Source organism: Hypanus sabinus, chromosome 18 (genome assembly GCF_030144855.1).
Source record: "Hypanus sabinus isolate sHypSab1 chromosome 18, sHypSab1.hap1, whole genome shotgun sequence".
Lineage (NCBI taxonomy): Eukaryota > Metazoa > Chordata > Chondrichthyes > Myliobatiformes > Dasyatidae > Hypanus > Hypanus sabinus.
The window spans coordinates 46583870-46610972 of NC_082723.1; the positions used below are offsets into that span (position 1 = coordinate 46583870).

At 40.4% G+C, this 27103-nt stretch overlaps 1 long non-coding RNA gene across 1 annotated transcript in view; it reads right to left on the reverse strand.

Moving 5' to 3' along the window:
- Nucleotides 1-27103, reverse strand: part of LOC132407571 (uncharacterized) — a 111781-nt gene that overhangs the window by 71039 nt on the left and 13639 nt on the right. The window contains exons 3-4 of the long non-coding RNA XR_009516516.1: nt 22689-22810; nt 8069-8157 (exon numbers count right to left, since the gene is read on the reverse strand). This is a non-coding gene — a long non-coding RNA (uncharacterized LOC132407571). The remainder of the gene's footprint in view (nt 1-8068; nt 8158-22688; nt 22811-27103) is intronic.

The window sequence follows — 27103 nt, forward strand, 5'->3', positions numbered from 1 at the left end:
ATTACTGCCTCTGTAAAGTGTTGCACTAATCCACTCTGCTTTCCATGTATAGGCTTGATAATAGCAGTCTGAGCCTCCAGTTCAACATCAGTTGGGTGGCTTCTGCATGCGTGCAATGGAGCAGAGGTAGTGTTCTTCAAATGCAACAGTACAGTTTGGCATTTCTCCATTATTTCAATACTGGAAAATGGCCTGTAAACTACAAGAAAATGAATGCTGCCTTTGAATATTAGATATGTTTGGTGCTTTAATATCATTTGAATTACTTCTGTCCATGACTTCTGTCAATTTTATTTTTGCCTCTAGTTTTTTCTCTCCCACTCACCTCTAAAGAGCTCAAAGATGGCCTTGATGTAATACTAATGCAACAAGCACTTAACCTGTTTTAGAACGTGGCATTATTCACTAATTTAGCAAAACATTTATTAACCAACATCCAATTTTAAATATGAGCAAGCATTTAACTTTTTGTCTCATTAAACAGTAAAAAATAAATAAACACTGTATGAAAATAATTCTTCTGGGAAATCAAGGGATGGGAAAGTGATCTCAATTCTTTTATAAGCCACTTTGTTGTTGTAAAGGAATCAATATAATTCACCTCAATCCATCTTGTGAGTAACAAGATTATCAATCATCTTCTCACAATAATCACCCTGTGTTTTAAAGGAAGTCCTTTTGGCCACTTCACCCAACAAAGGTGTCTTAGCTGCTTGGCTTTGCAACCTTGATAGGTAATACACTTAACTCTTTGCCCCTTCTAATGTTACATCCAGGTGAATAACAAAAACTGTTGATTGCCTTTATGCTGACAAAACTAAGATTTTAATAAGAAGGTCTTCCAAATTTTCTCTTCTCAATGCATTTGGTTTGAAATTTCAATGTTTCATTTTAACAACTCATTCAATTCAGTCAACAACTCATAATGTCAGATATAGTATGAATTCATGTCTTTCACCAGACATTGATACAATCTTTGACATTTATTATATACTGGTTTTAGGACAACATTTTTGTAATTTTCTTTCACCCTCTCCATTGTTTTAATGGGGACATCATTGTCATTGTGATTGGCTACAAAGACAAATTAATACCCACAAACAACAAAAGCTGCAGAGAAAATTCACAAGTGTTCCAATAATCTCTCCCAATACCTGAATTCCCTTCTGCTGAAGACAAGTGGATTGATGGATTAATTGCTTGATGTAAACTGCACCTACCATGTAGGGACATGGTAAATTTGGAGGGAATTAGTGAGAATGTGGGATTGGTATAGAATTATTGTAAAACATGATTTATTGTAAAACAGATTTGATGGGCTGAAAGGCCTGCTTCCACTATACCCACAAGAGCATCTAGGACTAAATCTTTGTTACGCTGAAGAATATATCAACAGCTGCACTCTATTTCAAGCCATATTTTATTATGTAATAGAAACACAGAAAATAGGTGCAGGAGTAGGCTATTCGGCCCTTCGAGCCTGCACCGCCATTCAGTATGATCATGGCTGATCATCCAACTCAGAACCCTGTACCTGCTTTCTCTCCATACCCCCTGATCCCTTTAGCCACAAGGGCCATATCTAACCAATCTTCTAAATATAGCCAATGAACCAGCCTCAACTGTTTCCTGTGGCAGAGAATTCCACAGATTCACCACTCTCTGTGTGAAGAAGTTTTTCCTCATCTCGGTCCTAAAAGGCTTCCCCTTTATCCTTAAACTGTAACCCCTCATTCTGGACTTCCCCAACATCGGAAACAATCTTCCTCCATCTAGCCTGTCCAATCCCTTTAGAATTTTATACGTTTCAATAGGATCCCCCCCTCAATCTTCTAAATTCCAGTGAGAATAAGCCTAGATCCAGTCTTTCTTCATATGAAAGTCCTGCCATCCCAGGAATCAATCTGGTGAACCTTCTCTGTTCTCCCTCTATGGCAAGAATGTCTTTCCTCAGATTAGGGGACCAAAACTGCACACAATATTCGAGGTGTGGTTTCACCAAGGCCTTGTACAACTGTAGTAGAACCTCCCTGCTCCTGTACTCAATCCTTTTGCTATGAATGCCAACATAACATTTGCCTTTTTCACCACCTGCTGTATCTGTATGCCCACCTTCAATGATTGGTGTACAATGACACCCAGGTCTCGTTGCACCTCCCCTTTTCCTAATTGACCACTGTTCAGATAATAATCTGTTTTCTTGTTCTTGCAACCAAAGTGGATAACCTCACATTTATCCACATTAAATTGCATCTGCCATGAATTTGCCCACTCACCTAACCTATCCAAGTCACCCTGCATCCTCTTAGCATCCTCCTCACAGCTAACACCACCACCCAGCTTTGTGTCATCTGTACACTTGAAGATGCTGCATTTAATTCTCTCGTCTAAATCATTAATATATATTGTAAACAACTGGGGTCCCAGCACTGAGCCTTGCAGTACCCCACTAGTCACTGCCTGCCATTCTTTAAAGGTCCCATTTACTCCCAGTCTTTGCTTCCTGTCTGCCAACCAATTCTCTGTCCACATCAATGCCATACCCCCAATACCATGTGCTTTAAGTTTGCACACTAATCTCCTGCGTGGGACCTTGTCAAAAGCCTTTTGAAAATCTAAATATACCACATCCACTGGCTCTCCCCTATCCATTCTACTAGTTACATCTTCAAAAATTCTATAAGATTCGTCAGACATGATTTTCCTTTCACAAATCCATGCTGACTTTGCTCGATGATTTCACCTCTTTCCAAATGTGCTGTTATCACATCTTTGATAACCGACTCTAGCATTTTCCCCACCACCAATGTCAGACTAACCGGTCTATAATTCCCCAGTTTCTCTCTCCCTCCTTTTTTAAAATGTGGGGTTACATTAGCCGCCCTCCAAACCTCAGGAACTAATCCAGTATCTAAGGAGTTTTGAAAAATTATCACCAATGCATCCACTATTTCTTGGGCTACTTCCTGAAGCACTCTGGGATGCAGACCATTTGGCCCTGGGGATTTATCTGCCTTTAATCCCTTCAATTTACCTAACACCACTTCCCTACTAACATGTATTTCCCTCAGTTCCTCCATCTCACTAGATCCTCGGCCCCTTACCATTTCCGTAAGATTATTTATGTCCTCCTTCGTGAAGACAGAACCAAACTAGTTATTCAATTGGTCTGCCATGTCTTTGTTCTCTATGATCAATTCACTTGTTTCTGACTGTAAAGGACCTACATTTGTCTTGACCAGTCTTTTTCTTTTCACGTATCTATAAAAGCTTTTACAGTCAGTTTTTATGTTCCCTGCCAGCTTTCTCTCAATCTTTTTTCCCTTTCCTAATTAAGCCCTTTGTCCTCCTCTGCTGGTCTCTGAATTTCTCCCAGTCCTCAGGAGTGCTGCTTTTTTTTGCTAATTTATATGTTTCTTCTTTGGACTTGATACTACCTCTAATTTCCCTTGTCAGCCATGGGTGCACTTCCTTCCCTGGTTTATTCTTTTGCCAAACTGGGATGAACAATTGTTGTAGTTCATCCATGCGAACTTTAAATGCTTGCCGTTGCATATCCACCATCAACCCTTTAAGTATCATTTGCCAGTCTATCTTAGCTAATTCACGTCTCATACCTTCAAAGTTACCCTTCTTTAAGTTCAGAATGTTTGTTTCTGAATTAACTGTCACTCTCCATCTTAATGAAGAATTCCACCATATTATGGTCACTCTTACCCAAGGGGCCTCACACGACAAGATTGCTAATTAACCCTTCCTCATTGCTCAATACCCAATCTAGAATGGCCTGCTCTCTAGTTGGTTCCTCGACATGTTGGTTCAGAAAACCATCCCGCATACATTCCAAGAAATCCTCTTCCTCAGCACCCTTACCAATTTGGTTCATCCAATCTATATGTAGATTGAAGTCACCCATTATAACTACTGTTCCTTTATTGCATGCATTTCTAATTTCCTGTTTAATGCCATCCCCAACCTCACTACTATTGTTAGGTGGCTTGTACACAACTCCCACCAGAGTTTTCTGCCCCTTAGTGTTATGCAGCTCTACCCATATCGATTCCACATCCTCCAGGCTAATGTCCTTCCTTTCTATTGCGTTAATCTCCTCCCTAACCAGCTATGCTACCCCACCTCCTTTTCTTTCCTGTCTATCCCTCCTGAATATTGAATATCCCTGGATGTTGAACTTCCATCCTTGGTCACCCTGGAGCCATGTCTCTGTGATCCCAGCTATATCATATTCATTAATAACTATCTGCATATTCAATTCATCCACCTTGTTATGAATGCTCCTCGCATTGACACACAAAGCCTTCAGGCTTGTTTTTACAACACTCTTAGTCCTTATACAATTATGTTGAAAAGTGGCTCTTTTTGCTTTTTGCCCTGGATTTGCCTGTCTGCCACTTTTACTTTTCACCTTACTACTTTTTGCTTCTACCCTCATTTTACACCCCTCTGTCTCTCCGCACTTGTTCCCACCCCCCTGCCACATTAGTTTAAAGCCTCCTGAACAGCAGTAGCAAACGCTCTCTCTAGGACATTGGTTCCAGTCCAGCCCAGGTGCAGACCGTCCTGTTAATACCGGTCCCACCTCCCCCAGAACTGGTTCCAATGCAGCAGAAATTCAGAAATTTGAATCCCTCCCCTTTGCACCATTTTTCAAGCCAAGTAGTCATCTGAAATATCCTCCTATTTCTACTCTGACTAGCATGTGGCACTGGTGGTAATCCAGAAATTATTACATTTGTGGTCCTACTTTTTAGTTTATCTCCTAACTCCCTAAATTCACCTTGTAGGACCTCATCCCGTTTTTTACCTATATCGTTGGTACCTATGTGCACCACGAACACTGGCTGTTCACCCTCCCATTCCAGAATGTCCTGCAGCTGCCCAGAGACATCCTTGACCCTTGCACCAGGAAGGCAACATATCATCCTGGAGACTCTTTTGCGGCCGCAGAAATGCCTATCTATTCCCCTTACAATCAAATCCCCTATCACTATAGCTCTCCCACTCCTTTTCCTTCCCTCCTGTGCCGCAGAGCCACCCATGGTGCAATGAATTCGGCTGCTGCTGCCTGCCTCTGATGAGCCATCTCCCCCAACAGTATCCAAAACAGTATATCTGTTTAGGAGGGAGATGACCTCAGGGGACTCCTGCACTACCTGTCTACTGCCACGCTGTCTAGTGGCCACACCTTCCATTTCTGCCTGTGTAGCCTTTACCTGTGGTGTGGCCAACTCACTGAACGTGCTATTCACGACTTTCTCAGCGTCATGGATGCACCAGTATAAAACCAAATGCAGCTCCAGATGCTCAATGCAGTCTGCCAGAAGCTGCAGTTGGACACACTTCCTGCACACATAGTCGTCAGGGACACTGGAAGTATCCCTGATTTCCCACATGCTGCAGTTTGAACAAACCAAGGGGCCAATCTCAGCTGCCTCAACTTTTGAAACTTTCTCCTTTGAAAGGAACTTACCCGGCCTTACCTCACTTGGAATGAAGCTCGTCCTCAGCCTCTTCTCATCAAAGCCTCTCGAGTCAAAGCCTCAAATCTCCACTCCTTCACTGGCCGCTTTCCACAGGCCACTCCGCTTGAGGTAACCCTTTATTTATTTGTTTGAGCTTTTCAAACTGCTTGGCCACCTGACCTCGATTGCCCAATCAGTTGCTTTCTGCTGATCTGAGCTATCCAAATCTTGATTGTCTAATCAATGGCTTTCTGCTGAGCTATTCAAATCTTGATTGACTTGATTGCACAGTCCAACTGCCAAAACTGCCAGAATCTCTTGAGTCAAAGCCTCAAATCTCCACTCCTTCACAGGCCCACTCACTCACTGGCCGCTTTCCACAGGCCACTCCGCTTGAGGTAACCCTCTATTTATTTGTTTGAGCTTTTCAAACTGCTTGAGAGAAGAGAATATTGAAAGAAGAGAATGGTCTGGCTTTGCATTTGGATACAGCATTTGGTGGCATTTCTTACTTAAGACTGGAATTTTCCAATTAAGAATTCTGTGACTGATGTGAAATCATTATCAATTCCCATAATGTTATTTAATGTGACAAAATTACATGGATTATATTTAAGATCCGAAAGACTCACAATTGTGATTGCATGGACCACAATATCCTATGCATGAAAAACAAATAAAGAAAAATATTGCTGAAGCTTATTGAAGAATCTTCAACTGAAACTTTACCTCTTCTTTTTTCTCTTTCCACACAGATGCTGCTTAACCCACTAATATTTTCCAACATTTTCTGTTCTTAACTTTGAAGATGATTCCTAATGACTTTTTCTTCAATGAGCCTAATTCCTCGCTCTTATTGATGTAACTGATGGAAATACATTGAAATTTCTTGATTGATTACAGCTCTCAATCTATATTTCAAAGCATTACATACAAGTTTCAAAGCACATGCTTGATTGTAGTGAAGTAGCAAAGGCTTTCTTATCAGATTATTTTGACACAAGTCACATGCCTTTTGCTATTCTTTGACTCAACTCCAAGATCCTTATTTCTTCAGTAACAGGCATCAAGATGTCAATATTATTGTTAAGACCTGGCAAGAAGAGAGCATTGTAATCCACCATACCTAGAATGAACTGAGATAAACAGTCTTTTCCAGATGCATTGCCTTTAAACTTTTCCTTTTTTTTGACTGGTTGCAATCCATTTCCCTCAACTTTCTAGCCTAGGGTAAACTAGAGCTTTTTTTTCCTGTAAAAATACATAATTGCTTTTTTTGAGCTTATGTGTATGCCCTTTCTCAACATTGAAAAATCTATTGTTGATAAAGTGACAATTCAACTGCAATTGTTGTCATGATGTTATTTTGCTTTTCATCACTGTTGCTGGCTGATTTACAAGAGCAATTCTCAAGTGACACAGCAAAATTTCAAGTCACCATATTTATTCATAGATGTTGCATTTTATTTCATTTTTTCACCTTTGTTTCATTTCATCTCTGTATTATTTATCCCCCAGTTGCTGGTTTTAAAGTAATTATTATTTTGACAACTTTGTCCACATCTTATCGCTCATGTTCTCTCGACTCTCTCTGATGCAACTGGACTTGAAATTATGGTGCCATTTCTCACCCTGTGGTGCCACTTGACCCACTGAGTGTTTCCACTGTTATGTTCTTGTTCCATTGCTCACACTAGTTATAAAGTGTGGGCCTCCTCTCCATCCCTCCACATAGTGAAATTTCCTCTTTATGAAGAAAAATCATGCTAGAGTTGCTTTGGATTCACGCATTTGTCTTTAGACTTGTGTGATGAAGAGACATGCCCTTTTTGTGATATTTTAAATATATTATTGTTTTAAAGTAATGTAGATGTGGTGGTTGACTTCTATTACGTCCATATAACGTGTTGCTCCAGCCACACTCATATGCTCAGGAGTTTCCTTTAGTAACTTAGCTTTTCAGTTTTACTCTAGGATTGTAAACAGAAACTGTATTTATATCTTGGAATAGGCAACATTCTTTCATCTTCCTCAATGCTCACTCATTAACATCACAATTCCGCACACAAGTCTCAAGAGAGATTAAGTGTAACTGATTGAATTTCCCATTAAACAAACCAACTGCACAGTCCACTGAACAAGAAGGTGTCATTGGTGCATTGCTAAAAGAGGTCCTTCAGCAAGAAGCATACTCACTGACATTCTTTCCAGGTCTAGTCTTGAGATTCAATTTTGAAACATTTTCTGTTGCATTAAGAATAATGTTTTAGTTCCTCTTTGCTAAGCAAAGGATCCCTTGCTTTCCATATTGTTGAAGTATTTGCAAATGTAGTGCATATTTCAGGATCCATTTCATTCGGAAGAAAGGACTTCTCGAATGCCTGATTGTTATTGTTTTGAACAGGCTCATTTTCCTATCACTATCAATTCCCTTAATGTTATTTGATGTGACAAAAATACATGGATTCTATTTAAAAACTGAAAGACTCGCAGACTCAATTGTATAGACCACAACATTCAGTTCTTGAAAAGAAAATCAAAAAAAAAACTGCTGAAGCTAAATGAAGAATCTTCAAGTGAATATTCACCTCTTTTTTGTGTTTCCATGCAGATGCTGCATGACTGCTGATATTCTCCAGCATTTTCAGTTATTCTTTTTATCGCAGATGCTGGAAATCTGAAATAAGTAACAACAAATGCTGGAATTATTCAGATGTCAGTTTCATTTGTGGAGAGAAAAAGAGAGTGAAATGTCAAAGATATGAAAACAATCTAAAAATATCAGAAAAATTCCCTGTGTCCTTTCCATGCAAAAGAAAATCTTTGACACAAAACTGTCACAACCACGGACTCTGCAGCTGAGTCTGGGAGCCCAAGCAGACAGGCTGCCAAATGAGATTGGCAAAAACACTTGTAAGTTTGCAAGTTCCAGTCAATTAATGTTTCACTGTGTTTGTATTTAACTCCCTTCCTCTCATTTCAGTCTTGTCGGGTCTTGGCCAATGCACAGCAATGTTAATGCTCCCTGCTTACCATGTGCTTGTTCTGGGAAAGAAAATGAGCATTTTGATTGATGCTGTAAAGGAGTGATATTTATTTCATTATAAGTTATTGCTCCTGAGCGGCAGTGCCAGTGTTAGCATTCAGGTTGAGAATTTTACTTAATAGTCCTGTTGGCCTAGCATTTATTATTGTTTCTTTTGTTCTGCACAGTGCTTATTAAACTTCAGAGAACTGTTCATCCACTTCAGTGCCTCTCCCTCTACACTTGGGCCTTAACCGCACACTCTTGTCAGAAAGACTCAACCAACTAAAGTGGACGCAGTGGAGAGAGAACAGCTGATCTCGGCCCTGTATTTTAATGGGCAGGTCAGCAAGGGACTAAGGTCAGAAGAGGCTGGGTTGACAGAAGTGGTTCACGCACTCTGACAACCACTTGCAGAGCGGCAAGCCCAGACCAAACTGAAGTTCATTGGTCATATGGAGGAGAAGCTGAAGTTCATAGAATCTGGGTTGACAGAAATGGCTTGTGCAGTCCGACAATTGTTTACAAGCCCAGTCTAAACAGTGAGAACAGATGTCAACATTCACAGCGATGGTTCAACACCTCACCAGAGATAGCCGGAACCAGGTGGCAACCATTACTGCTCTCACTGATGCAGTTCAGCAGCTCATTACTGACAAACAGAATCAGGTGGCAGCCATTATCAGTCTCACTGCCACAATTCAGTAGCAGCAGCATTCAGCCAGGACAGTTCCACTCCCAGCATCTTGCACATTTTGCTCTGTAACAGTCTTATCAGCATCAGCCACTAATGCCTGATTTTTTTCTGCAGTTTCTGGTTCAGAACCAAGTATTCCTCCACCAGGCAGATATTCTGGTGATCCCTCGAGCTTCAGGAACTTTATTACCCAGGGTGAGCTCATTTTCCTACCTCTATCCTTGTCAAGTCTTAACGGTAGGGTTAGCACAACACTTGACATTACCAGCGGCCCGGGTTCAATTCCGGATCAGTTCAGTAAACTGCCTTACATAGTGAATCTCTTAGATGGACTCCCACTCAGCCTGTTCAACACCCAGTGAGAGCAAAGTTACCCCATAGTACAGACCTTGCAACAATTTATGGTTAAGTTCAAGACAGCGTTTGATTTTCCAATGCATGGCCAAGAGTCAGCCCTTGGGACTGTGCCAATGGAAAGGTAAAGTGAGGGTCTATGCAGTAAAGTCCCACATGCTTGTAGTTGAGACAGTGTGGAATGAGAGATGGTTTATCACTGCTTTCTAGCAAGGGCTGATTGCAAGGGTTCGGCATGAGGTTGCACTGCATCACGACCAGGACAGTATGGATGACCTGATAAATCCGACCATTGAAATTGACAACCAGGCATAGAGAAAAAAATGCCCACTCTTTAGATAATCATCTGTCTTCACCCTCTCCTCCATCACCCCATGAACAGTTTGTGGAGGAGCCTATGCAGATAGGGCACATTCATCTATCTCAGGAGGAACAAGGTTTTGGCTCAACTGCGGTGATCCAGGGCACTTCTGGCCATCATGTCCGACGTGCCCAATAATAGACAATACACATCAGCACAAAGGGGAATTCTGTCGGGTTGATTCTCCTTGCAAGCATTTTCCCCTAACTGTGTGATGCTTTCAGCTTCCTTGTTGTGTGGGACCCGGATCCATGAGTTTCAGGCATTTATTCTCTCTAGGCTAGCCTGCTGATTCAACTGAACTGCTACTGGGGCCTGGTCTTCCTTGGCTGTCTCAACACATCTCACAGATAAATGGGTCCCTAAAGGCACTCCAAGAGTGGGAACAGGCAGGATTGTCTACTTGTCTGGATCCAGATCAAGGCCCTGTCAGAGTATCCACTTCTGTGCCAACTGTTAGTGTTCTGTCTGAATATGCTAACCTTGAGATTTTCATAAGAAGAAGACCATCTCCCTGGCACCAGCTGGCTAAATGACTGTACCACTGAACTCTTGCCTCATGTTAGTCCTCCGTAGGGCCAGTTCCTTTCCCTCTTTCTTCCTGATATGGTGGCCATGGAAGAATGCATGAAGGAGACAATAGACTTAGGATTTTTCTGTCAATCTCGCCATTAGGCCAGGCTTCTATTTTTGTGAGCAAGAAGGATGACACCCTCCATCCTTGCATTGATTATTAGCCCCTCAACTACATCCCATAGAATTGCGACCTTCTTCCCCTGCTTGCTCCTGTGTTTGAACATCTTCAAGAAACAACCATGTTCTCCAAGATAGATCCGTGGAATATTTACATGCTGATTTGCATCTGTGAAGGGGAAAAGTGGAAGACAGCATTCAACACCTCCAATGGCCACTATGAGTACCTTGTGATGCCTCTTGGTCTGGTCTGTGCCTTTGCTGTCTTGCAGGCCATGGTCAATGGTGTGTTCTGGGACATGTTGAATCAATTTGTTTTTTTTTGTATTTGGATTAAATTCTTATGTACTCCCGCTCTCATCAGGAATATATCCATCATGTCCAGAGGGTTCTCAGATTGCTCTTTGAGAATGACCTTTATCCCAAGCCAGAGAAGTTTGATTTCCACAAGGGCCAGGTGTCATTCTTGGGCTATTTCCTTATCCCTTCCAGTGTTCAAAATGGACCCATGTAAAGCTTAGGAAGTCACAGACTAGCCAAAACCATGTACAGTCAAACGAGGGATGTGCTTCATAGGCACTTCATACATTTTATTTTAATCACTGATTTATCAGAAACTCCAGTTTCATCATGGCCCAAATGAATGCATTCTCCAGAAAGACTTCAGTAGGGTTCCTCTGGACATGTGTTCTCAGAGCTAAAGGAATGCTTCACCACTGCCCCAGTGCTGTAACATCCCGTATATTCAGTGTTGAGGTTGATGTAGTCTCAGATCTCAATGTTTTCCTGTGGATAATCGGCTGCACACCTGCGTTTTTCTTTTCCATCGCTTGACTTCAGTCCGATTCAGTCCTGATTAGGGGAACCTCACAACCAGCTGTTTGCCTTACCAGTATGTGCCCCAGGGTGTCAGAATGGGGTTACTCTTCCTGTCTGATTTGCCATCTGGGAATTCAACATACAGTGGAATTTATAAAGAGGCAATTTTGGTGGCCCTTTATGTTCCAGGAACTCCATGACTTCATCTCTGCTTGTCCCACGTACCCAGAACAATACATCACATCTGCCCCCTGTGGATCTATTCTGCCTGCTGCCTGACCCTCATCAGTTCAGCTCCCACCTCTCAGCTGATTTTATCACTGGTCTACTCCCACTGGATGGAATCACTATCATTCTGGGGGTTGTTGACCGGTTCTCCAAAGCTGCCCACTTCATTGACCTCCCTATGCTTCCTTCAATGTGACTTCCACTCTCATAGTTCAGCCCATGTTCAGGCAACATGGACATAATATCCTCTCGAGGAACACAGTTCACATCCAGCCACTACACTTCCTTGACCAAAAGAATGAGGTGGGAGTTCCTGCTGTTGGACAGCTGGTCCAACACAATAAGTGCATGTGAACACAGGCCAGGGTTTCTTTACTATGCACTCAGAAACAATATGCCCAACATGTTAATCAGCTCCACCAACAGGTGAGGGAGTTTCTGGAGATCATCCTTTGAAAGTCAAGAGCCACAATTTGGCCCCGCACTATGTGAGAGCATTCGTCGTGGAGAAGGCTTTCCACGGAGTATCATATAGACTGCGCCTACCATCATCAATGAAGTTCACATGGTATTCCATATTTCTCAGCTTAAGCCAATTACTTCTTTTCCCCCTCTACCCTTAGTCCAGTCACCCACCCCTCCTCTCCTTGCTTGGTAGATGGTTCCCTGCTCTATTCTGAAAATGAGTTTCCTTCTCGTTTTTGCGTTGTCGAGTCTTGACCAAAGCACAGCAATGTCAATGCTCTGTGCTTACCTTTGTCTTTATTCCAAGAAAGAAGACTACCATTTAGATTTTTGTTGTAAAGAAGCAGGCTTATTTGGCATTGTTACTGCTTCCAAGATGCAGTGTCGGTATTAGCTTTCAGTTTAGGAATTTTAGTTAACGGCCCTGTTGGCCTAGTGTTCATTGTTTTTCCTCTTGTTCTGTACAGTTCTGATTGAAATTCAGTGAGCTGCTCATCCACTTCAGTGTCGCTCCCTCTGCACTTGGGCCATAACCACACAAACCTGTCAGAAGCAGTAAAGATTATTCAGCTGGTCTTCAGAGGCTGTCTGACTAGTTGAGCTTTTCAAGAAACTTTTTAAAAAACTTTTATTGCTGGCCAGAAAAAAAAACTACAGATTTAAGAGAAGCATGCATTGATGAATAGAGGTAGCCTGAACTCAGCAACTGACATGATCTGCAACTGGTTTGAATGAAACTGACTTTGGAAAAAACAATAGAAGTGACAGGAGGCCCATATCAAGAGCAATGAGATAATACTGTCTGTAACCTTGAGCTGTATTTTGTGAAGAGGGGATGCAAGCTAGCCAGTTAAGATAGAACAAACAATACTAAAATGCAACAGTGCAGAACTGATGAGAAATAGAGCAACATTGGAGTATTTTGGATGTAGAAATAGTGAAAATTCTAGAGAACAACTGCCACCACAGTGTATGACCTTATGTCGGAGATGTGGAGATTATGTCAGGATCAAGAGGAATGCCTAGCCACGTTAATTTCTATTCCCAGGCTTTGATCTTTCTACTTTGATTGTCTGCTCAGAGATTGTCAGGGAAACCCAGTGGGCCTATGTATGGAGAAATAGTTTTGTGTAAGTTACACGCTTAGTTGGTCAGTGATGTCGTGGCATCTGCACCAGACTTTGAATGAAAGGTCCAGGGTTCGAATTCGACTGGCTCCTTGCACGCTTTCCATCCGTGTTGGTTTACGTGTTGAGCTAACGACTCGGCTTCATTAAAAAACAGACAAAAATGCAAAAGAAATGGCAAGGTTGCTGCCCAGTACTCCACAAGACACGGAAAGGAGAAACAACAAATTGTCTGCTTACTTTTAATGAAACTATGAAGTACATGGCATTAATACAGGTTACCTCTGTGCCTAATCAACATTTGTTCTTGATGGTGAGAGTACTTGCACCAATCACTAACATATGCATGTAGTATTGTGCAGTTATTATTCCTATTAATAATTTTTGTTGCATTTTTGTCTAGTTTCTCAATAACCATCTACCAAGTTCAACCAGCTTCCATGCAATTGCCTGCAAGGCTTGCAGATCCCTTGTCAATGGAAGAGATTTGTCCTCTTTCATAGCCATCAAAGACAGAGAAGAGCTATTAATCTAAAGCATTAACTTTGTGTTTCTTCTGCAATTATTAGCCCTACTCTGCCAAGAATATCTCATTTGTTCGGTATGTGCCATGTCATATGGCATAGGTGATTGTGGTCTTTCCATAACTATGATTGTTCTTGGCTGATTTTTCTACAGAAGTGGTTTGCCATTGCCTTCTTCTGGGGCTGTGCCTTTTTAAGATAGATAACCCCAGTTATTGTCATTACTCTTCAGAGATTTCCACCTGGCGCCAGTGGTTGCATACCCAAGACTTGTTGCTCATGCTCATATGACCATCCACCACCTGTCCCATGGCTTTACATGACCTTGATCAGGGGAGTACACTTTGCCCAAGAATAAGCTGCAGGCTAGTGGAGGGAACGAGCACCTTACACCTTCTTTGGTTGAGATGTATCTCCACCCCATCACTTAAAGAATATCTATATTTTTTTAATCTAAGAAACTGAAACAGAAGAACAGAAATAGTTGCTAATTTGTGCTTATTAAAGTAATAAAGAGTTTTGAAAGTATATCAAGCTAAATGTAACTTCTCCTGTTTGGAAAAGAGCAGCAGTACAAGTGTAGATTAATGCAGAAGAAAGGTTAAAATAATACTTTCCACACAAGGAGCAAAGCTAAGTGGTTGTAGCATACACTATTATTTTTTAAAGTAGGAAAGTGGAGCAGAGGATCCAGAGGATAATGATACTTGAAGAAGATGATGATGATAAGGAGGGAGGATGATACGTGGAATTTGCTTTAGGCTGTAGTGAAATATAATCTGTACATATACGATACCTTCTTCCCATGTTGTAACATGCAATCTAGATTAATTCATGCATGTCAATTTCAAGTCAATTCTTATGCATTGAATTTTGAATCCAGGGACACATTTGTTTTCAATGCTTATCCATATCATGCACTTCATTCACTTTTAATATGCCTTTTGGTTTCTCTTTTCTTTCATATCTTAGATTACTAAAAAAGATAAAAAAACATATCATGGTTTTTGAGAGTACTCGTCATTAATTCCTCTTAGAAGTCTTTGAGGTTTTGTAAAAGCTTTAAGAAGAAACCTGTGTCATTTCTTATCTGTATGTATTTTTATCATGATTCATTTATTCATTAAATAGATAACTTGAGATTAAAAAATCAAGTTCTCATTGTATCAACCGTCATTGTAAAAGATCATATATTCAACAATAAGACTTTTATTTTCAACTCCGAAAAGAGAATAAGGAGAGGAAAAATATATAGGTAGGGGAGCAGGATCATTTTTTATTTTCCACAGTTAGAAAGAGACAGTGCTATACAGCATAGAATAGACACTTCATCTTATATCATTGTGGCTATCTATAAAAATACATTTCCCAACACTCTAATCCAAAAAACTTCTATATCATAGCACTTAAAATGCTCATCCAACTACTTTTTAAGTGTTTTCACAGTACATGTTTGCACCAATCCCCCAGATAGTGCATTCCAGATTTCAACCATCCTGTGGGTGTAAAGTTCTTCAAGGCCTCTATAAATCTGTTACCACTTGCTTGAACCTCTGCCTTCTGATTATAGGCAAATCTGCTCAAGGGGAAAGATTGTCACTCTCACTCTCCACCCTATGCCTCTCTTAATTCTGGTCTTCCTTTATCAGGTTCACCCTGAGTCTTCTCTGTTCCAAGAAAACCAAACTCAACCTATCCAGTCTTTCCCTACATTATAACCCAGGCCACATTCTTGTTTATCCCCTCTGTACTCTCTTCAGTGCAATCACATACTTAACTGGGAGTTTATTTCAAAAAAGAAGGACTGAATGAAGAGATTTCCTCTGAAGAAGAGAATAATTAGATAAAAGAGAATAAATCATGAAGGAATATATCCAAGAAATTGGAGGAGGAAGAGTTAAATCAAGCGATAGAAGTTGAGTGACGTCACATATACACTCAGTGGCCACTTTACTAGGTACACCTGCTAGCTAATGCAAATATCTAATCAGCCAAGGTGACAGTAACTCAAATAACCATATATTACAACAGTGGTGTGCAGAATAGCATCACAGAAAGTGTATCACATCAAACCTTGAAATGGATGGGCTATAGCAGTAGAGACAACAAATGTACACTCAAAGGTATTTTTACTGGAGGTACCTAATAAAGTTGCCACTGAGTGTAGATTAAAATGTCAAATAGATCAAGATTAGTTTTTGTTTAAAAGACTATTGAAGTTAATAAACGGTATGAGTTAGTACAGCACACTGTGATGAATTTGAGTTTCATCTTTTGCAAGCTGGAGATTTGGCTGTGAGAGAAATAATCAAATAGAACAAAGGGTTAGACATTAATTAATGTAAAGAGGAAGAATGGCATTTATATACTGCCTCGCACAACCCAACAATATCTCCACATGCTTTCTCCTTATTCCACCTCTGTCAGCTCAAATGTGTTTGACTTGGACGTGCTGCATTCTCATCATCAGTGAGTACTGATGTCATGAATAAAATAATAAAACATGCACATATTTTCATGGAAAAGGCTGATGCGATGTAATGGAAGGACTGGTAGATTACTTGAAGCAATCGTTAAATAATAATAGGCAATTTAAACTAACTTACTGAAAAATTGAACCCATGGAATAACAATCACCAAATTAGTAGAAAGAATTGTTGCTATTTACAAACTGATTGACTTCCTCATTCCTAACAGCTTAGTTATTTACTTGCCTGTTTATTCACATTATGTCCAAATATGCTGAACCCATTACAAAATTCAGCTGAACTACTTCTATCCAATGCAACAGTCAATGTCTGTCAGTCAGTCAGCAGTCAATGCGTGATGGTCAGTCATTTTACTGGCACAAATCCCTTCTCTTAGAAGCAGATAAATTGCAATATGTGTGGACAGCAGTGCCTCAGCATTACAGTACAATCTATAGCATGACCCACTGATAGCATCTTGCCGTCTTCACACAGCTGTCAATTGCTTCCATTGCTCATTAAGGAATTAGCATAATTTAGCTGTACAAACCCAAAGGTGAAGAATGACACTTATTGAATGGATTTCAGTAGATTAATAGTCTATCTGCTGTTAAGCAAATGGCCATATTTACAAAGATGTCTACATTCTATTGATGCATTATTAGTTAGCCTGACCACTAACATCATCCATGGTTATCAATGATGATTCAGTAAGTGCTGAAGCCTACTTGATGAAATCATTTGCGATCAATTTCTTGCTGTGATACAGGTTCACCATCACATGTTAGACTTAAGGAAGTGAGGACTGGATTTATGTAAATAAGTGAATTCCTTTATGATTGTCACATGTACCAAGATATTGTGTAAACTCTTAACGTACCATTCATAGGGATCTACATTGAGTAGCCACTTTATTAGGTACACACGTACACCAGTTTGTTAATGCAAATATCTAATCAGCCAATCATGTGACAGCAACTTCGAGCATAGAAACATGCAGACATGTTCAAGAGGTTCAGTTGTTGGTCAGCCTGATTATCAGAGTGGGAAGAAATGTGATCTAAATTACTTTGACTGTGGAATGATTATTGGTAACAGACAGGATGGCTTGAGTATCTTAGAGCCTTTTCATATCCTGGTATTTTCAAGCACAATAATCTCTAGGATTTACAGAGAATGGTTCAAGAAACAATATCATACAGTGAGTGGCAGTTCTCTGTGTGAAAAGCCTTGTTAATGAGTGAGGTCAGAGGAAAATGTCCAGACTGGTTCAAGCAGACAGTAACTCACCTAAACATGCATTAAATGGCGGAGTGCAGAAGAACATTTCCGGATGCACAACATGTTGAACCTTGAAGTGGATGGGCTGCATCATCAATGTAGACTTAGTGGCCACTTTATTAGATAAAAGTGGCCACTGAATATATTTATTACTGACTGTGGCAAGAAATGTAGTCAGAGTCCAGGGAGGAGAGGCTGACTTCCATAACGTACTGAGCTGTGTCCACAATTCACTGTAGTTTCTTTCCGTCACAGGCAGAGCAATTACCACATCAAATCATGACGCTTTCAGACAAGATGCTTTGTATGATACATCAATAAAATTTGGTGAGGGACAAGGAGACACGCCAAATTTCTTTCAACTCTTGAAGAAGTAGAGGTGTCTGTGAGCTTCCTTGGCTCTGATGTCAACATGGTTGGACCATACGACAGCCGATTGGTGATGTTCCCTACTCAGAATTTGAAGCTTTCAACTCTCTCAACTTCAGGACTTTTGATGTAAATAGGATCACACTTACCACACCCTCGTGAGGCCAATGAGCAGCTCTTTTGATATGCTTTCATTGAAGGAGATGTTGTTATTTTGACATCATGTCACAAGGCTCCCGATCTCCATCCTGTACTCCAACTTATTGTTACATGAGACACTACAATGGTATCATCTGCAAACTTGTAAATGGAATTACAGCGGGATCTGCCATGTATTCATGAGTGTATAGGAGGTAGGGGGCTAAAGATGCAGCCTTGTGGAGCACCAGTCCTGAGCACAATTCTGGTGGTAGTGATGTTGCCTATGCTTATGGAGGCATCTGTTAGCCAGGAAGCTGAGGATCCAGTTGCAAAGGGAGCTGTTGCATTCTAGGTCTAAGAGTTTGGAGGTGAACTTGCTTGGGTTATAGTACTGAAGGAAGAGTTGTAGTCAATAAGCAATATCCTAACAAAGGTGTCTTTACTGTCAGGATGCTCTAGAGATAAACATAGGCTCAAGGAGATGGCATCTGATTAGACCTGTATCAGAGGTAGGTAAACTGCAGTGGGTTGTGGTTGCCTGGGAGCTTAGAGTTAATACATGCCATGGCCAGCTTCTCAAAGTACTTCATTATTGTGGATGTCAGAGCTACAGAGCAATCGTTATTAGGGCACATACCCTGGTTTCTCTGAGATACTGTGATAATAGTGGTCTTCCTAATGCAGGTGGGAATCTCAGATTGAAGCAGGGAGAGGCTAAAAATATCCCCATCAGTTGGTTGGTGCAAGATCTAAGGCCATGGTCCAGGGTGCCCACTTGTCCAAATGCTTTCAGTGGGTTCACTCTCCTGACCTTACACCCACAATGCTGATGCTGGGTAATTAATGGTAATTAACTCGATATCCCATAACACTTTGTAGCCAATGAAATGCTATAAAGCTGCAACCATGGTTACAGCGTATGTAATAAAGAAGCCAAATTGTTCTCAGCATGGTCCCATTTTATGGTGATGAAATTACCTGATAATCTTTAATAGATTTTGTTTGAATAATAAATATTAGTCAGGCCTCCAGTAGAGCTTTTCCTTAATTATGGGATTATAGAACCACCTACAATTAATGTAAAATAACATCTTATTTAAAAGGTGTATACAGTGCTTAGTCAGTATCAACATACATTATGAACTTAAGCTGTGAGAAATAAACCCACAATCATGTGATCTAAAAATGAGGGTATCCCTACTGGACCAGGTAACCTACAGTACTGGATCGAGATGTCCTTAGCTAAAAACAATGCCTCTTAGTCCCAAATGAGAACTAAAATTGCTGGAAACACCCAGAAGGTCAACCAGCATCTGCGAAAGGGGGAAAGAAAATCAATGTTTCACGTTAAAGACCCTTTGGGTGAGTAGTGAAAATGGTTGTTTTAAGTTAAATAGAAGGTGTTGATGGATGGATAGAAAAAATCTGCAGTAAGGTGAGGCTACAGTTCCTGTGGGAATTGCTGTCACCTTAGATGGGTTAATAGTGGCAGTTCATAGGTGACTACACTTCTTTATCTACTTTGAGACAATGGATCGGGTTATATTGATGGAGAAGAAGAAAGTGAGCCAATATTACAGATGGATGATATACGGCCAAAATGACCAGACATGATACAGATAGATTTACTCTGAATTTTACAAGTTATTGCTCTGAATGTCCATGGTAGATCTGTTCAATCTGTCTGAATGACTTGGAGGAAATACTTTCTTCTTTATAATTCATCTTTCTATTGATCAAAGATGAAGTAGGTGAGAAGGCAGCAACTGGCATGGCAGAATAATGCTTAGCACTATGATTTACGGTACTAGTGATCCGGGTTCAATTCCTGCCACTGCCTGTAAGGGGTTCTCCCCGTGACTGCGTGGGCTTCCCCTGGGTGCTCCAGTTACCTCCCACAACCCAAAGATGTACAGGTTGGTAAGTTAGTTGGTTATTGTATATTGTCCTGTGATTAGTCTAGGATTAAATCAGAGGTTGATGGGTGGTGCAGCTTGAGGGGCCGAAAGGGCCTATTTTGTGCTGTATCTCAATAAATTGAAAATAAGTTCAAAGATCAGCTTCTATTCCTTTTGAAGATGTTTTTGAAGTTATGACTTGGAGAGCTAGGCAGGAACAAGGATCATCTTATCTGGTTGATAATCCTTTCATTATCTCTAACTTCTGATTTCACTAATTGATCTTTGCTTTCTAAATTTGTCTATGATTATTTTTATCGTTAAGCTTTCCTCTCCAGTTGAATTGCAGTATCACTGTGTTGAGTAGAAAAATTCAAATGTTAGAATGTTCCTTCCCAGGATATAAAATGATGAAAATGCATTGTCAATGGATATCTAATATCTCAGATTAGCATCAGGCCTTTTCTCTTGTCACCATTAGTGACTTCCTTGGATCATAATCCTTTCATCAGCTTTCTTGTTAAAGATATATGACTCAGAATGTGCAGACCTGTGTGCGATAAATTGGTTCAAATTGTGTGGGGTGGTTGGAGTCGTAGAGAAATAGAGCATTATAGCACAGAAGCAGGCACTTTGGCCCATCTAGTCCATACTGAACTATTACTCTGCCTAGTTTCATTGACCTGCACCAAGCCCACAGCCCTCCATACACCTCCCATCAATGTATTTATCCAAATTTCTCTTAAATGTGGAAATTGAATCTGCATCCAGCACTTTCACTGGCAGGAATTGTAAGAGATATGTTCACTCTGCATTACTCCCCCCCCCCCAAATTACAGTACAACTCTGACACATCAGTCATTCATGATTTATTATGCATTGCACAGTACTATCGTACTTTTTCCACTGAATCCGATCAATTTAAAGGAAGCGCAGGTGAGTGAAATAAGGGATGGGAAAAGGGAACCTGACGAGTTGAAAGTGAACATGTGAACAGAGCCTTCAGTGAGTGGAAAGGGAAAACAAGACCCAAGGGTCTGGAAATCGAAAGTGAATACGGGAACTGGGAAACCTGTAAATGAAGATGGAGACCAGATGAACCAAAAGGGACTGCAAAAAACATCTGGTGAGCCAGATGCTCAACAGATGGTTTAGTCTGACAGTGGATTTTCAGAATTTTGACCTTACTCAAAATAAGTTGCTTATATTGTGGCAAACTCACCTATATTTTTCACATCACGATGCACTCTAAATTGTTCCAACAATCTGTTAAAGTCTGGCTATCAAACAGAACCATCTTCAGTGCATGGCAAACAAGAGAAAATTGGCAGATGCTGTAAATCCAAGCAATGCTCACAACACGCTGGAGGAACTCAGCAAGCCAGGCAGCATCTATGGGAAAGAGTAAACAGACATTTTGGACTAAGACCCTTCATAAGAGTCTTATTTTTCATAGATGCTGCCTGGCCTACTGAGTTCCTCCTGCATTTTCTGTGTGTTGCTTCAGTACATGGATTAGCTATCAAGCCTTGCTGGTAAGCAATTTAAACACATATCCATAATCTACAGAAGAAAAACATCACACAGCATTTAATATCATGTGTCTACTGACATATCACTGAATGGAATACTCCACAAGCATAATCTGCATGTGGTATTTTAACCCATAACTGAGGTGGTTTAATGTGAATGGTGAAGGGTCTCTGCCCAAAACGTCAACAGCTTACTCTTTTCCACAGATGCTGCCTGGCCTAATGAGTTCCTGCAACATTTTTTGTGTGTGCCTTTGCGTTTCCAGCATGTGCAGATTTTCTTGTGTTTGTGATTTATCAAATGCCTATGACTGAATGAAATTGACTTTCACCATGTTCTCTTGGGGAAAAAATGGTTGCATCAACTTAAATCTTCTCAAGTAGGCAGCCATCTTCAATAAACCTGAACACACATTACACCTTCAAGACTTATCAAGACTTCTCTCCAGAGTATCTTCCCCAAATCATGAAGTTGCTGTGAGGCAGCACTCAAATGATCCAAAGATTTTTTTTTGACTGAAAACAGGATTTCTCCAATGAGGACACACTATGCCCATGTACTCATCCAACTCAAATCACAATTTAATAAGCTGCTCACTATTGCAATGTGTTCTTGTTAAGTCACCCATCCCAATGAAACAGTTCACTTTCAAATAGATTTATTTCATCCTTAATGTTCAAGTTCAAGTTTAATTATCATTCAGCCACACTCATAAATACAGCCATACAAAACAGCATTACCACGGGGCCAAGTTGCAAAGCACAATGCCAACAGCCACATACGGCACAAGGAATTTCTAGCACTTATAAGATAGCAAACACATATAAGAGCAGTAAAACACAGTCATGTAAAAAATATGGTCCAAGTCCCTGAATCAATCAATGTTGCAACAGTCTGCAGTTAAACACAATACAGCATGTCTTTTGCCAAATGAACACTGGGGACTGCACCGACTGCAGCATGGACACTGCACCACGCCCTCTGGCAGTCTGGTAGAGCACCTGGTTCAGCTGTCTCCCCCAAGCAGCTGCAAACAAGTGACACTGCAGCTTGAGGCCTCGTCCTCACTGCAACTGAGGCTGTGTAGCTCCACCGCTGTCTCCCCTTGCCATTTGCCAATAAACAAAAAATTGAACTTGCAACATTCCACACCACCAATGTTTAATATGGTCTTGCGATCACTAGAAAAGTGACTAAGATGATCACTCACTATTAGACTGCATACCTTCTTCACGCATCAACATCTCACAGGCAGCAGCACGGTTCTTCAATTTCTCTACCATCGACCAACTTGCTGATGAGGTAGGCCATTAGTGCTCTAAGTTTTTAATGTCCAACAAGATCCTGCTATCATAAAAATAACATGTTTAGAAAAGGTAATAACACCTTTCAATGACCCACTAGAAGATGCTGCATCCACCCACACCACCATCTTACTGGAAGCTATTAATTTAAGTCAATCACTCAGTAAGCAGGACCTTTGTGAAGTAGAATAGTATTTTCATGTTGCACTTGGGAAATTATACAATTAATTACTCTGCAAAGATCACAAAGTCTGTGTAGATATTTGCATGGATACAGCTTCAGGGATCTCTCTTCCTCCCTAGCCTGGTCAGCTGACATAGCAAAAGTAAATTTACAATCCTCACCATTAAAATCAGCTTTAATTTCAAGCTTTTTTCTGGGAAAAAAATAAATTGCTCTGCTTGCTTTTTGTGGTCAGAATCTGATCTAACATCAATTTGCAGTTTTAAGAGTGGCTCCATATTTTACTTCAAAGGTGCTGGAGTCGTCACAGAAAAGCACACAAAATCACATCTCAGAAACGAGTTTGCATTTGCATTTTCTACCAATATATTTGATCGGGAAAGATAATATGTTCATTTGCTTGATGGTAATATGTACTAACTTGTTATGACATTATGACAATAATAACAAACTATATGTGTGCTGTGAGTGGGACAATGGCACCAGGCATCCTCGCATTCACAGTGAATAGCTCTATGCTCTAATTTGCAAAAATAGTAGTTGAAGCAATGATTGCTTACTTCAAATTGAACTGCTGGGTCCTACATGCAGATATAACCTCCTTTACAATAAATTGCTTAGCCCTACTTAAATGAAAAATGTTGTATCATAACATTAAATATGATATTCTATTAAAATAACATTAACATAATTTTCTGTCAGTCAAAATTATTTTTTAAAAGAATCTGGAAGCTGCATCTATGTAAAAAAAATCCTAAATTTGAACTCCTTTGGTATTCATGTAGAGACTAACTGAATTCATTTTTAAAATGATATTGCAGTAACATTAAATTTAGTAGCTTGTTTTGACAATGAGCTGGCAGACTGAATCTGCAGAGGCCCTATTCCTACTTGAAAACTATCTCTTCCTTTCAAAAGAGAAAACATTTTCCAATACTGACTGTCTGCAGTCACAAGCCATCAGCTATACTTTCAATGTCTGTGGAACTAAAACTCACCCAAGGAAGAAAAGGAAAATAAAGAGGGAGGGACTACAATCTTCTGGAAGAACTGAGTGGGAGGGATGCCTTCCCATCTCTATTCCTCCCACTGACAGAGCTTGACCCACTGAGTTCTTCCAAAAGATTGTGTGTTGCTCCAGTTTCCAGTATCTACAATCTCTTCTATCTCTCTTAAAGTTAAATTAATTAAATAGTGCAAAAAATGGAATAAGAAAAGTAATGAGGTAGTGTTCATGGGTTCAATGTCCATTCTGAAATCTGATGGAGAGAGGAAGAAGCTGTTGCAGATCACTGAGTGTGTGCCTTCAGGGTGCTGTACCTCCTCCCTGATGGTAGCAATGAGAAGAGGGCATGTCTGGGGTAATGGGGGCTTTCTAATGATGGGTGTCACCTTTCTGAGGCATTGCTCCCTGAAGATTTCTTGGATGCTTGGGAAGTTAATGCCCATGATAAAGCAAACTGAATTTACAATTTTCTGTGGCTTATTTTCATCCTGTGCTGGGCAACAGGTATTCCGCACCCCCCCCCCCCCACTCCCCATACCAGATGATGATGCAGATAGATAAAATGCTCTCCATATTATATCTGTAGAAACTTGTGAGTGTCTTTGGTAACATACAAATCTCCTCAAACTCCTAATGAAATCTAGCCACTGTCACGCCTTCTTTGTAACTACATTAATACATTTTGGGTTCAGGTCAGATCCTCAGAGATGCTGACACACAGGAACTTGAAATTGCTCACCTTTCCACTTCTGTTCCCTTGATGAGAAATATTTTCTTGAGGGAAATTACAAGTAGGCTAGACAAGGGAGATGCAGTGGATGTTGTGCATTTGGATTTTCAGAAGGACTTTGACAAGGTGCTGCACATGAGGCTGCTAAACAAGATAAGAGCCCATGGAATTATGGGAAAGTTACATACATGGATGGAACGTTGGCTGATTGGCAGGAAACAGAGAGTGGGAATAAAGGGATCCCATTCTGGTTGGCTGCCGGTTACCAGTGGTGTTCCACAGGGGTCTGTGTTGTGGCCGCTTCTTTGTTTATCAATGATTTGGATTATGGAATAGATAGCTTTGTGGCTAAGTTTGCTGACGATAGATAGAGGGGATAGATAGGGTTGACATGGATAGGCTTTTTCCATTGAGAGTAGGGGATACTCAAACAAAAGGACATGAGTTGAGAGGGGGCAAAAGTTTAGGGGTAACACAAGGGGGAACTTCTTTACCCAGAGAGTGGTAGCTGTGTGGAACGAGCTTCCAGTAGAAGTGGTAGAGGCAGGTTTGATATTGTCACTTAAAGTAAAATTGGATAGGTATATGGACAGGAAAGGAATGGAGTGTTATGGGCTGAGTGCAGGTTGGTGGGACTAGGTGAGAGTAAGCCTTTGGCACAGACTAGAAGGGCCGAGATGGCCTGTTTCTGTGCTGTAATTGTTATATGGTTATATGAGGACTGGTGTGTGTACCTTCATCTTTCTGAAGTCCACAAGAACTTGCTGAAGTTCTTTGGTCTTATTGACGTTGAGTGCAAGGTTGTTGCTGTGACCCCACTCAACCAGTTGATCTATCTTGCTCCTGTATGCCTTCTCATCACCATCTGAAATTCTGCCAACAATATTTGTGTTATCTGCAAATTTATAGATGGCATTTGAGCTGTATCTAGCCACACAGTCATTGGTGTAGAGAGAGTAGAGCAATGGACTAAGCACATGAGCTTGAAGTACACCAGTGTTGATGAGCAACAAGGTGGAGATGGTATTTCCAATCCACACAGATTGTGGTCTTCCAGTGAGGAAGTCAAGGATCCAGTTTCAGAGGGAGGATTTTGGTGGGAATAAGGGATGAAAAAGAGAGCTAGTAAAGAAAATGTATAAACAAATATTTTCTCCAAAATTATTCTTAAACATAGTGAAAGTCTATTCTGACTCAGCAGAAAGCATAGTTGCATTTAACTCTGATGACTGTGTTTTAAGACATATAGGCAAAATTTGGCCTGATGCTCTGCAGAGGGAGACACAATGCAGAGAGAGTCTTGTACTGTCAGAACATTATTCCTCCAATGAGGTTCTGCATCTTCATCCCTCAAATGGATTTATAAAATTCATTAAAATTATTTCAAAAGACAGCTGGAAAATTCTCCACCAATCCTTAGCCAAAATTTACTTCTTAACAAGTACCACTGTCAAAATGAATTAACTAGTCATTCTTCCAGTGTTGTTTGCAACCTCTTGATAAGTATAAATCTAAACTAAACCGTACAAAACAAATTCCTTCACAGATTGACCAAAGTAATTGTAGGACATCCATAGCTATGCAAGGATAGCCACTAACCGGCATATTTTGATCCAGATAGATTGTTTAAAATTGTAACTCATATTTAATAGCAAATATAGCAAAAGATTTCCAAGACTGCCACTCTTACTTACACATCGACAAATCCTATTATGGAAGCATTACTCTAAACTAATTCATGTGCTGGGAACTCCTGCTGCTTTCTAATTTACTGAATGTGTTTGCTCAGCCTTTTGTCTGGGTGGTTTATGGTGCTTACACAGACAGAATGAATCATGATACACAACAACACCCCAAAGTTTTGTCTGACCATTAATCCTCCAAATGTAGTTTGTCACACCAAGTCTTCAAAACATTGCTTTTGATCATATATCTTAAAAAGACAAAAGGTGAATGTGTTTGCCATTTTTAAGTCACACAGAAATATTACCAAAAGAGAAAAAGTAATCAATGAGTTGGGAAAGTATGGCATATTTCCATTCAAACAAGTCTGCCGAAGACTTTGCTACTTCGTGGACTGGTTCATAATGAACAAAGCTTTTTTTTTAAAGTATAGCCACTGCTGTAACTTAAGGAGCATGCAGGTTCCTACAAACAGTTTTGCAACAGTTGCTGATAAATTGCTTTTCAATCTTCTTTTGTTGCTAAACATATGCTCATAAGGCTCAAATAGAATTTCTGCAAATAATTGTGGATTTGTCCAAAATCATGCTATAATTTGGTTTTGGGGAATTTGCATCAATAATTATGCACTGAAACAGGCATTTATATTTCCCAATGGCGCTGTTCTTTTAGTCTCCAACCCTCACCACTCTGGGACTCAACCTGGCTGCCATCGTTGAGACTTTGCCATATT